This window comes from Schistocerca nitens, chromosome 8 (genome assembly GCF_023898315.1).
Source record: "Schistocerca nitens isolate TAMUIC-IGC-003100 chromosome 8, iqSchNite1.1, whole genome shotgun sequence".
Classification (NCBI taxonomy): Eukaryota; Metazoa; Arthropoda; class Insecta; order Orthoptera; family Acrididae; genus Schistocerca; species Schistocerca nitens.
This window is the reverse complement of record NC_064621.1, coordinates 343,159,088-343,169,783: the sequence shown is the minus strand read 5'-3', so window position 1 is coordinate 343,169,783 and position 10,696 is coordinate 343,159,088. Positions and strand designations below refer to the sequence as shown.

General features: G+C 44.0%; 1 pseudogene; it reads left to right on the top strand.

Annotated features, from left to right (window-relative positions):
- Window positions 1–9,522: 9,522 nt before the first annotated feature.
- On the top strand, window positions 9,523–9,640 carry LOC126199899 (5S ribosomal RNA; annotated as a pseudogene).
- The last annotated feature ends 1,056 nt before the right edge of the window (window positions 9,641–10,696 follow it).

Here is a 10,696-nt window from a genome sequence, read left to right as displayed (position 1 = left end):
AACGTTACATAGACGCTCAACAAACTGTAGCGGTAGGAACTAAACGACAAGCGTTGTGCATCATGGGGAGATTATTTTTGAAATTTCGAGAGAGTACTTCCCGGGAATAGTTTGACAACTTAATCGTATTACTTCCTGCCTCATACACCTTGCTTAATGACCACGATGCAAAAAATCCAAAAATTAGACCTAGTACACAGGCTTACCGACAGACATTCTTCCCAGGCGCCATCACGAGCGGTACAGGGAAGAGGGATCAGTTAGTGGCACCTGAAGTACCCTCCACCATACACGGCTTGGTGACTTGCGGTGTACTGATGTAGATGTAGATGCTGCGCTGTTACATTTGACCGTGAGCGGCAGCTGTGCAGTGTCTTCAATTCGTTGTAAGTGGCAGTCGTGGTCAGTATAGCGATCTGCATAGTTGTGAGAGCATTATGTTAGATAAAAGTGAATGCGAACGTGGACAAATTTTGGCGCTCGCACGGCGAGTGCTTGCGACACCAAAGTAGCCGATGTGTTTGGTGTTTCAAGAGCCATCGTCTTAAAGATTTACACTGCATAAAGAGAAAGTGGAAGAACATCAATCGATAAGTCAACGGGGGCAACAGTGTGTGTTGAGTAATCGTGGCAGACGGTCATTAAAGAGGATTGCGACCAAAAATAAGGAGTCAACAGCTGCAAAAGTCACTGAACGGGACTGCAGGACGATCTGGAATTCCAAAAATACTCAGGAAATCGTGGTGCCGAAGCTCTTAAACCCTCGTCTGTGGAGCAATAGAAAAAAATTATGAACTAGGACTATGGACCCATGGAAGAAAGTCATTTGGTCGGATGAGTCTTGTTTCACACTACTTCCTGCTTCTGACCAAGTTTACGTCCCAAGAGTGAAACATGGAAGGGGTTTAGTAATAACTTAGGCAATCATATCGTGGTACTCCGAGAGACCCACGGCTACTCTCCAAGGTAGCATTAATACCAATGATTATGCGAACATTTTGGCTGATCAGTTCCATCTCGTGGTACAGTTTTCATTCGCTAATGCTGATGCTGTGTTCGAAGGTGACACGAACCCTGTTATCGCAGCTCACATCATCCATGACTCGTTTTCTGAGCACGAGGATAAATTGTCGCACCTACCCTGGCCGCCCGCCACCAGAACTCAATGTTATTGAACCTCTGAGTTCTAATTTGGAGAGAGCGATGCGTGATCGCAGTCCATGTCCATCATCATTACCTGAACTTGTCACTATTTGCAGGAAGTATGACGAAAGATTTCTTTAAAAACCGTACAGAACCGTGTTTGTCCATTGTGGGAACTCTGCAAGCTATTTTAAATGTCAACAGATTTCCTACGCTTATTAGGTGTGGTAATGCTGTGGGCTTTTTTCTGTTTCCATATTTTTATCCAAACCCAGGACATCAAACTCTACAAATAAACTGCGCAAGCTGTTGTGCAGTGCATGGCAATGGGAGCATCGTATTAATATGATCAATCAAGTGGCGAAGTTTTATAGAAACTAGTAATTTAACACGACCTGTAATGAGAGATTCCTTTAATAGATTTAACAACGAAACTATCTCTCGAAATCTGGCAGAAGACCCGAAGAGATTCTAATCGTAAGTAATGTACACTAACGGCAAGACGCGTTCAGTTCCTTGACTGTGCAACAGCAACGATGATGTTACTGACAGCGGTGCCACTAAACTGCAAGGCTACTCCCGCCGGAGGTTCGAGCCTTCCCTCGCTCATGGGTGGTTCTTAGCATCAGTGAGTTTAAGTAGAGTGTAAGTCTAGGGACCGATGACCTAAGCAGTTCACACACATTTGAACATTTTTGAACATTTGGTTCTACTAAATCAGAGTTACTAAACACCTTTTTCCGAAAATCCTTGACCAAAGAAGACAAAGTGAATATTACAGATTCCGAATCAAGAACAACTGTCAAAATGAATAATTCATACGTAGATATCCTCGGTGTAGCGAGGCAGCTTCAATCTGTAAAGACAAAGCCTTCGGTCCAGATTGTATACCAGTCAGGTTCCTTTCATGTTATGTTGATATAACAGCTCCTTACTTAGCATTCATATACGACCACTCGTTAGTCGGAAGATCCTGCCCAATGACTGGAAAGTTGCACAGGTCACACCAATACTTAAGAAAGGAAATAGGAGTAATCTGCTAAATTACAGACCCATATTACTAACGTCACTTTTCAGAAGAATTTTCGAACATTGTGAACTACCTTGAAGAAAATAATTTATTCACAATCAGTCAACATGGATTGGATTTTGAAACATACATTATTTTCCAACATTATAAATTACATTGAAAAACCAAAGATTTATTGACAAACAACCAACACGGATTCAGAAAATATCGTTCTTCTGTAACACAAGTAGGTGTTTATCCTCACGAATTAATGAGTACTATCGACAGGAGATGTCTAATTGACTCCTTAAGTTTGTTTCCAGGATCCTTTCCACACCGCTCCTCGAAAACGACTTCCAAACGAATTGCGTGCCAATGGTATATCGTCTCAGTTGTGGGACTGGATTGGCGATCAGACAGGCTACACTTAATAGTAACTAAGTAATACAGAAGTAATATCTGGCGTTCCCATGGGAAGTGTTATGGGCCGTCTGCTGTTCCTGATATAATATAAACTATCTAGGAGACAATTCTAGTGGCCCTCGTAGATTTTCTGTAGAAAATTATGTCACTTATCGTCTTGTAAAAATCATCGTATGATCAAAATCAATTGCAAAATGATTTAGACAATAGTATGGTATAAAAAGTGGCAACTGACTTTAAATAATGAAAAATGTAAATTCATTGACATAAGTATAAAAATGAATCCGCTAAATTTCGACTACACGACAAATGACACAGATCTAAGGGCTGTGAAGTCAGCTAAGTATTAGAGATTACAATTACGAATAACTTAAATTGGGCTCACCATATAGATATCCAGGGGAAAGCGAACCAAAGGCTGCGATTTATTAGCATAACACTTAGCAAATGCAACAGGTCTACTAGAGTCACTTCTTGCACTACTCTTGCCCACCCTCTTCTCGAGTACTACGAGGCAGTTGTGGATCAGCATGAAAACGAAATGACGGAGGACGTCAAAAAAGTTCAAAGAAGGGCAGTTAGTTTTGTGTAATCGTGTAACAGGGGACGGAGTGCCTCCGGTATGATACGCGAATTGTGATGGAAAACGCTGAAAGAAAGACGTTCTTCATTGTGGCAGGATCTTCTCATGAAATTTTGGTCACCAACTTTGTCCTCCGACTGTTAAAAATCTTTTGTTGACGCCTATCTACTTAGGGAGTAATGATCATCATAAATAAAATAAATCAGAGCTCGCCCGGAAAGATTTAAGTGTTTGTTTTTCTCGAGCGCTCTTCGGGGGTGAAACGGTAGCGAAATAGTTTGAGGGTGGTTCAATGAATCCAGTACCAGGCACTTTATTGTGAACTTAAGAATAATCATATAGATGCAGATGCAGATTTTCTAGCCTATAGTTTACTTTAGTTTGGTTTAGTTATGTCATGTTCCGTAGATAATTTTCACGATTATTTTATCGATATGATGTGGAACGAGTCAGTTTACAAGATATATGTGCACACATGAATATTGCTGATATTAATATTACAGAAATTTATAATTCTACATATGCAACTACATTTAGGGGTACAATTTTTTTTTACCAGTTCTGAAACAGAAACTCGTCCATGGAATAGAAGCAGCTGTCCAAAAGAAATGATTTTAAGCTAAATTTAAAACTTGATCTGCTACCTGCCAGACACTATGTTGTCGGGAAAATGATCAAAGATTTTTGTTGCTGAATAATGCACTCCTTTTTCAGCTACTGACAGCTCCAATAACGGACAGGAAAGGTCATTTTTCCTCTAGTGATTTACGTATGTACATCACTGTTCCTCGCGAATTGAGATGGATGATTTATAACGAATTTCATTAGCGAATATATGTACTCTGATGGTGCAGTTAAGATACCTAACTCCTTGAATAGGTGCCTACATGACGTCCTTGGGTGAACACCACTAATTATACTCACTGCTCTCTTTTGTACAATCAATACTTTGTCTAAGTGGTGAGTTACCCCAGAAAACTATTCCATAAGACATTATTGAGTGGAAATATGCGAAGTACGTTAGGAGACTGATCTGTTTATTACCAAGACTAGCGGTTATACGAAGCGCGAAAGAAACTGAACCTAGTCGTTTGAGAAGCTCAGTAATATGCTTCTTCCAGTTCAAGTTGTCATCAGTGTGAATACCCAAAAATTTGGAGAAATCTACCCTATAAACTGAGCCCTGTTCATATGCTAGATCAATTGTCGGTATGACTCTATTTGGTGTTCAGATCTGGATATAGTGAGATTTTTTTTTCAAAGTTAAGGGAGAGTCCATTTTCTCAGAATCACATAATAATTCTTTGAAAGACATCCTTAACAATATCTTCAGCTGCTTTTTCTGGAATGGGATTTATTATAACACTCGTGTCATCTGCAAAAAGTACTAGTTCCGCTTGCTGAACGTTAAGTGGGAGGTCATTCACATGAATAAGGAACAGCAGAGTACCTAAAATTGAACCCTGTGGGACTCCCTTTGCGATAACTCCCCATTCACTAGAATTTACCGCCATCCCAAGATTATTTGTCTTATTCAGCACAACTTTTTGCTTTCTGTTCGTTAAGTATGATTCAAACCAGCTGTGTGTATAACCTTCAATTCCATAAAACCTGAGTTTCTCTAAGAGTGTGACATGATCCACACAGTCAAATGCCTTGGAAAGGTCACAAAAAAATACCAACTGGCGATGATTTGTTATTTAGGGCTTTTAATAATTGATGGGTAAATGTGTAGATAGCATTCTCAGTCGAGTAACCCATCCAGAATCCGAACGGTGACATGCTGAGTACTTTTTTTTATAAAGGATGGGGCCCCTCCACGCCCACACCAACGTGGTGACCAAACCAAAAGTTCTACTGTAACCTCCGTAAACATGTTAGTTTTTGAATCAGGCGTCACAGGATGCGGGCTGTGATGTTGTCCATGCGTCTGGGTAAGATTACTCATTAACATGGTCCATCAGGAGATAGAAGTAGTCGAAAACGATTGAAGGGTAGCGGTTGTAAGGGCAGAGGAAAAAAAGTGCCAAGGCAAGAGCCAAGGGAAAAATACCTCTGCGACAGTAGGACGGGTAGTAAGGGCAGTAGCGGCTTGCTATCTGCGACAGTGCATGCAAGGTGTGGTTGTGTTAGTTCGAGGTATCGTGCATCGTTACCGTTATCGTTGTTGGAGCTTGTTGCGGCGCTTGCTGCAGTTGCTGCGTCCCTGCAACAGTTCAAGGTCGTTGTAGATTAGTGGGCGATCGGTCATAGATCGGCTCACAGACGGTGTAGCGGGTGTGTGTGGCTGGTTTGCGTGCTGTGTACAGTACGGTTTCCCTGCGGTTGTCTGTTTTTCGGCTAGTCGCACATATGGGTTTCCAGTAATAACTGTGTTGCAGGGGCTCGCCAGTACTGTCGTGTTAGCGTTCTATGGACCATAGATGTTTAGTTCCTAGCCAGTAATGTCTTTGGTCTGTTATGCTTCCATCTATGGTTGTGGTCGTAGTTACCCAGAGAAAGGATAAACGGGTTGCGCGAGTGTCCCGTGTTATTGTACAGTCGTGTGGAGAGTTTTTGGAATACCTGCAAGATAGTATCTAGCCAGTATTCCCGGTGAAGGTCCGCGATGCGTGTGTAGCGCGGAGCGTTGCTTATGATTCTAAGTACTTTGTTCTGTATACCCTAACACGCCATTTAACCAGCCAAGGCTCCGCCGTTCTGAGTGCAGTCTGTAGTCGTGAGTTAATGTTAGACGGCTTCCAATCTTGCGCAAGGATGGCAGTGTCATCCGCGTAGATTGCTACCGTCGTGTTATGTGTAGCTGGGAGGTCGTTAATGTAGAGGTTAAACAGTAAGGGCCCTAGGATACTTCCTTGGGGTACTCCTGCCTGTATACCATGTCGTGTCGATTGTTTGCCCTGCACGTCCGTGTTGAAACTCCTGTCCATGAGATATGAGTGTATGAGACGTACGAGCCCGTCGGGGAACCCTGCGTCGCTAAGTTTGCGTATTAGGCCGTTGTGCCATAGACGATCGAAGGCCTTTTCGATGTCCAGCAACACCGCCCCAGTTGCCTTGTTTGTGTTGTATCCGTGTGTTATGTATTCAACGACGCGGAGGAGTTGTTGTGTTGTTGAGTGGTGATTCCTGAAACCGAATTGCTCCGGTCTCAGGGTGTCGTTTGTGATGCAGTGCCTGGTGAGTCGTTTTAATATTACCTTCTCAACGATCTTGCTGAGCGCGCTCAGCAGACTGATGGGTCGGTAATTTTGTGGGAGGGAGTGGTCTTTCCCCGGCTTCCTGAACATCAGGACCTTGGCCGTCTTCCAAAAGGCGGGGAAGTGTTGGTACTTGAGTATGGCATTCGTGATGTGTGTTAGGTAGTCTACAGCTTTGTCCGTGAAGTCCTGGAGGACACGGTTTTGAATGCCATCGTGACCAGGGACCTTCCTAGCGGTGGTATGCATGATGGCCCATTTGACTTCTGCTGTACTAGCTTGTCGGATGTTGTTGCGCGCTGGTTGGGCCATGATGCGTGTGACCTCCTGGTCCGTAGCAAGTGTGAACGCTGGGTCTGAGGGATCCAGGTTCGGTGTAAATGACGCTGCGAGTGTGAGGGCCATCAGTTCCGCTTTTTCTTCCGCAGAATATGCTGGTCCGTCGGGCCCTTGTAACGTGGGGGTGTACAGTTTCTCCCTGGTGAAGTGTCGGGCTAGCTGCCACACGCCAGGTCGCGTGGTGTCAAGCCCTTCGAATTTCTGGTCCCACTGTTGTGTCTTGATTGTTTGTATTTTTTCCCGGATTATACCCTGGAGCCTGTTAATGTGCTGTTTGAAGTGCTGGCGCCTGGTACGCTGCCAATGTCTCCTGAGGCGGTTCCTCATTGAGATTAGGCCCAGGATTTCCTGGGGCAGGGCAGCACTGTGTTGTTGTGGCGTGCGGATTGGTATGGTGTCGGCTATTGCGTCCTGGACGGCGCCGGTGAGGGTTTCAACTGCCTCGTCAATTTGGGCTGTCTCGTTAATCACGTGGGTGGGTGGGATGCGACTGTCAAGCGTTTCCTTGAACTGTGTCCAATTCGCGCGCCTGTAGTCTAACATCCTGCGTTGTTCCATGTGCTGCAGTGTTTCTTCAATGTACAGTATAACGGGTTGGTGATTTGAGGGCAGATCGTTTTCAATGGCAACGTTGAGTGTCGTTGTTATGCCCTTGATGAGGGCCATGTCTAACACGTCTGGCCTGTGTCCCCTCGCATGCTGAGTACATTGAGCGAGGGACAAATGAATGTCCATATTCCGCTGTCCGAGCCATGATCTCACTCATCTTTCTGTCACGATTCCTACGCAAGGTATGATATGTTGGCAGCGTAACGGTTGTAGAATCCTCTTCGAATACAGGTTACCTAAATTTGCCCAACAGCTTATAGCGATCACTATATCGTCCTGCTTCCAAGGATCCCCTTTTCCGTTACACTTCCGTAACTTGTTACGATTAGAACAGAGCCTCTCTGCATTCTCTCGATGCCAGCTGCCACGCCTACTTAACAACGTCTCCAAACAATGGACGGTACTCTGGATTGGGTCGTATTATCGTCTTACATGCAATATCCTTTATTGATTCAATGCATTTTTCAGAAGTCTTACTACAGACCTTAGTCTTCCATTCGACTTCGCTAATACTGAATTTATGTGATCGTACCATTTTATTTCGCTTATTAATATTGAGCCCAAATTCTTGTACGATGTGACGTCCACAGGATGGCTCCCATTTCATATCACTTATTAGTGTTACCCCTTCACCTTTATACGACGTGACGTCATCCATATTTTCAACAATAACATTGAAATCGCATATAAGGGGTGATCCTAAATTTTCCTTTCGAAGGCCATGCAGCCCAAAATCAGTATGCCAGTATCGCTATATGCCATGAGTATTGAGGCAATCATACAACCGACGCACCAGGTGGAAGACACGTTGGTAACAACACCTTGTTTTGGTGCATGAAGAAGTCCGTAACTGCCTGCTGCACATCTCAGTCCGACAGGAAGTGTCGACCTTTCATGGCAGTTTCTAAGTGACGGAGAGCATGGTAGCCACGCGCGGAGGGATCAACACTATAGGGCTGGTGCTCGAGTTTCTCCTGTTTCACCTGGCAAAACTTCTGCTTTACGATATTTGCGATTTAGGGCCGTGCGCTCCAGCACGGATCATCGCTTATAATTCCACAACGGTGGTTTTTGACAGACGTGCTGCCCCATACACATTCTTCGCTCAACAATTGGATGTCTACAGGTGTTTGTCCTTCGGCAACCAAGAAAAGAATAACAGCATGTTGGTCTTGTTCGGACGCATTTGGTAATAACGTCACCATAGTTCATGTTTCTACGTTCCCCCGTGCGCGTCGGAAGGACGCGTATGCCACATAAATCCTTGATAATATTTTGGTGCTTTTGTACCTTCATCGGAGTCGCCATATGTTGCATATACGTAGCAGCAACACCCTCAGGCGGACAAATTTTGATCGCCTCAGATACCATTATGTTGTAGGCATTACCTTACAATTATCCCCAGTAATGAGAGTTGCCAGTCGTTACACGATGTGTAAATCTGGCCCAAGTCATTCTGCAATTCTGTATTAGCGTCCGATGACGATACATTCCTGTAGAGAGAAGCGTCATGTGCCAAAATACTTGTAGTGCTTCTGACTCTGCCCGATAAATTGTTTGCCGGCCGAAGTGGCCGTGCGGTTAAAGGCACTGCAGTCTGGAACCGCAAGACCGCTACGGTCGCAGGTTCGAATCCTGCCTCGGGCATGGATGTTTGTGATGTCCTTAGGTTAGTTAGGTTTAACTAGTTCTAAGTTCTAGGGGACTAATGACCTCAGCAGTTGAGTCCCATAGTGCTCAGAGCCATTTGAACCATTTTTGATAAATTGTTTGTATGTATTAAGAACATTAGCGGCCCTACCACACTTCCGTGGAATACACACAGTGATACTTTCATTTCTGCAAAACATTCGCCGTCCAGTATAGGGTCCAGGTTGCTGTTGGTTCAATACTGTATTTGCGAAGATACTCTGTTTGATCGTGTCTTGGTTAGTATTTGACCATTTGCTACAGTGTGGAAAACCTTTTGGGAATTAAGGATGGGCACATCTATCTGTTCGCCTGCATCATTCCATTGGAAGATGACGTATGTTGCCGCAAGCCGTACTGCGTGCAGTATGGAGTAGGGTCACTGGCTAGCAAGCTGTGGGTCACCAGTTGAAATGTAGTCACCAGAAAATATTTGTTATTTATTTTTAATCGTTTCTAGAAGGTTCCAGAAATTTATTATGTTTGCAGTTTTTGCATATTTTGGTTTATGCTATATCTGCATATGTGGCAACGGCCTTGCCGCAGTGGATACACCGGTTCCCGTGAGATCACCGAAGTTAAGCACTGTCGGGCGTGGTCGGCACTTGGATGGGTGACCATCCACGCCGCCATGCGCTATTGCCATTTTTCGGGGTGCACTCAGCCTTGTGATACCAATTGAGGAGCTACTCGACTGAATAGTAGCGGCTTCGTTCAAGAATGCCATCATAACGACCGGGAGAGCTGTGTGCTGACCCCACGCCCCTCCTATCCGCATCCTTCAGTGAGGATGACATGGCGGTCGAATGGTCTCGGTAGGCCTCTCGTGGCCTGGAGAAGGAGTGCTATATCTACATAGACGGGGCGATTCAGCCGCCCTTACCAATTTCATTTCAAGCAACTAACGATGTTCTACCGGCCTTCAAAAACAAATGCAACTTTTTCTTATTCTCTTGCTTGCTACGGTGCAAACTATTAGTCATACACAATAAATGACCGTGCTCATTTTTTTAGGGAAATTTAATGCAGCTAAATTTTGTACTGAAACACGTCTTCGCTGGAGGCCATAGTATTCGAGTCACTGAAGAAGAACGTAAAAAAGTGACCTTCAAACGCACCCCCACACCCACACTCGGCCCCCACGGCCCAGACATCTAGAATGTTGTTCATTACACTCCATCCAACCACTGTACAAAAATTTGCGACTGCGCGAATTATTCCCAAATTCGATATTTTTGCTAGTCTTTGGCTCGTCATCTTATGCTACCGGGTTTCTCGAGCTCTTACAAACTGTAAAATTAGTTTTAGCGTAACGTTTAAGAAAGTCATTTTCCTTCTTACCCTCACGACCACGTTCAAGTAAATGATATTCACGAAATTGCTGAGTATGGTGGTGGCGTGATAGTCCTGACAATAGAAACAAAAAAATTTAAAATCGGGAACAGTTTGTGTAGTGGAAATCTTTGGACAATGGTAAGTTGAGTGCTACGAACAACATACTAGAAATTCTGACTCCTACGGATGAGTGTAGGCGTGAAGGTGCATTTGAATGTCACATTTGTACGTTGTTTTTTTTTAATAACTCGAAAACCGTGGCCTACACCGAAAACATATTCTAGTACAAAATTTAACTCTACATTAAATTTCCTACAAAAAGTGTCTATTTATCTTTTTCTGTAGGACTAACAGTTCGTGTGTACC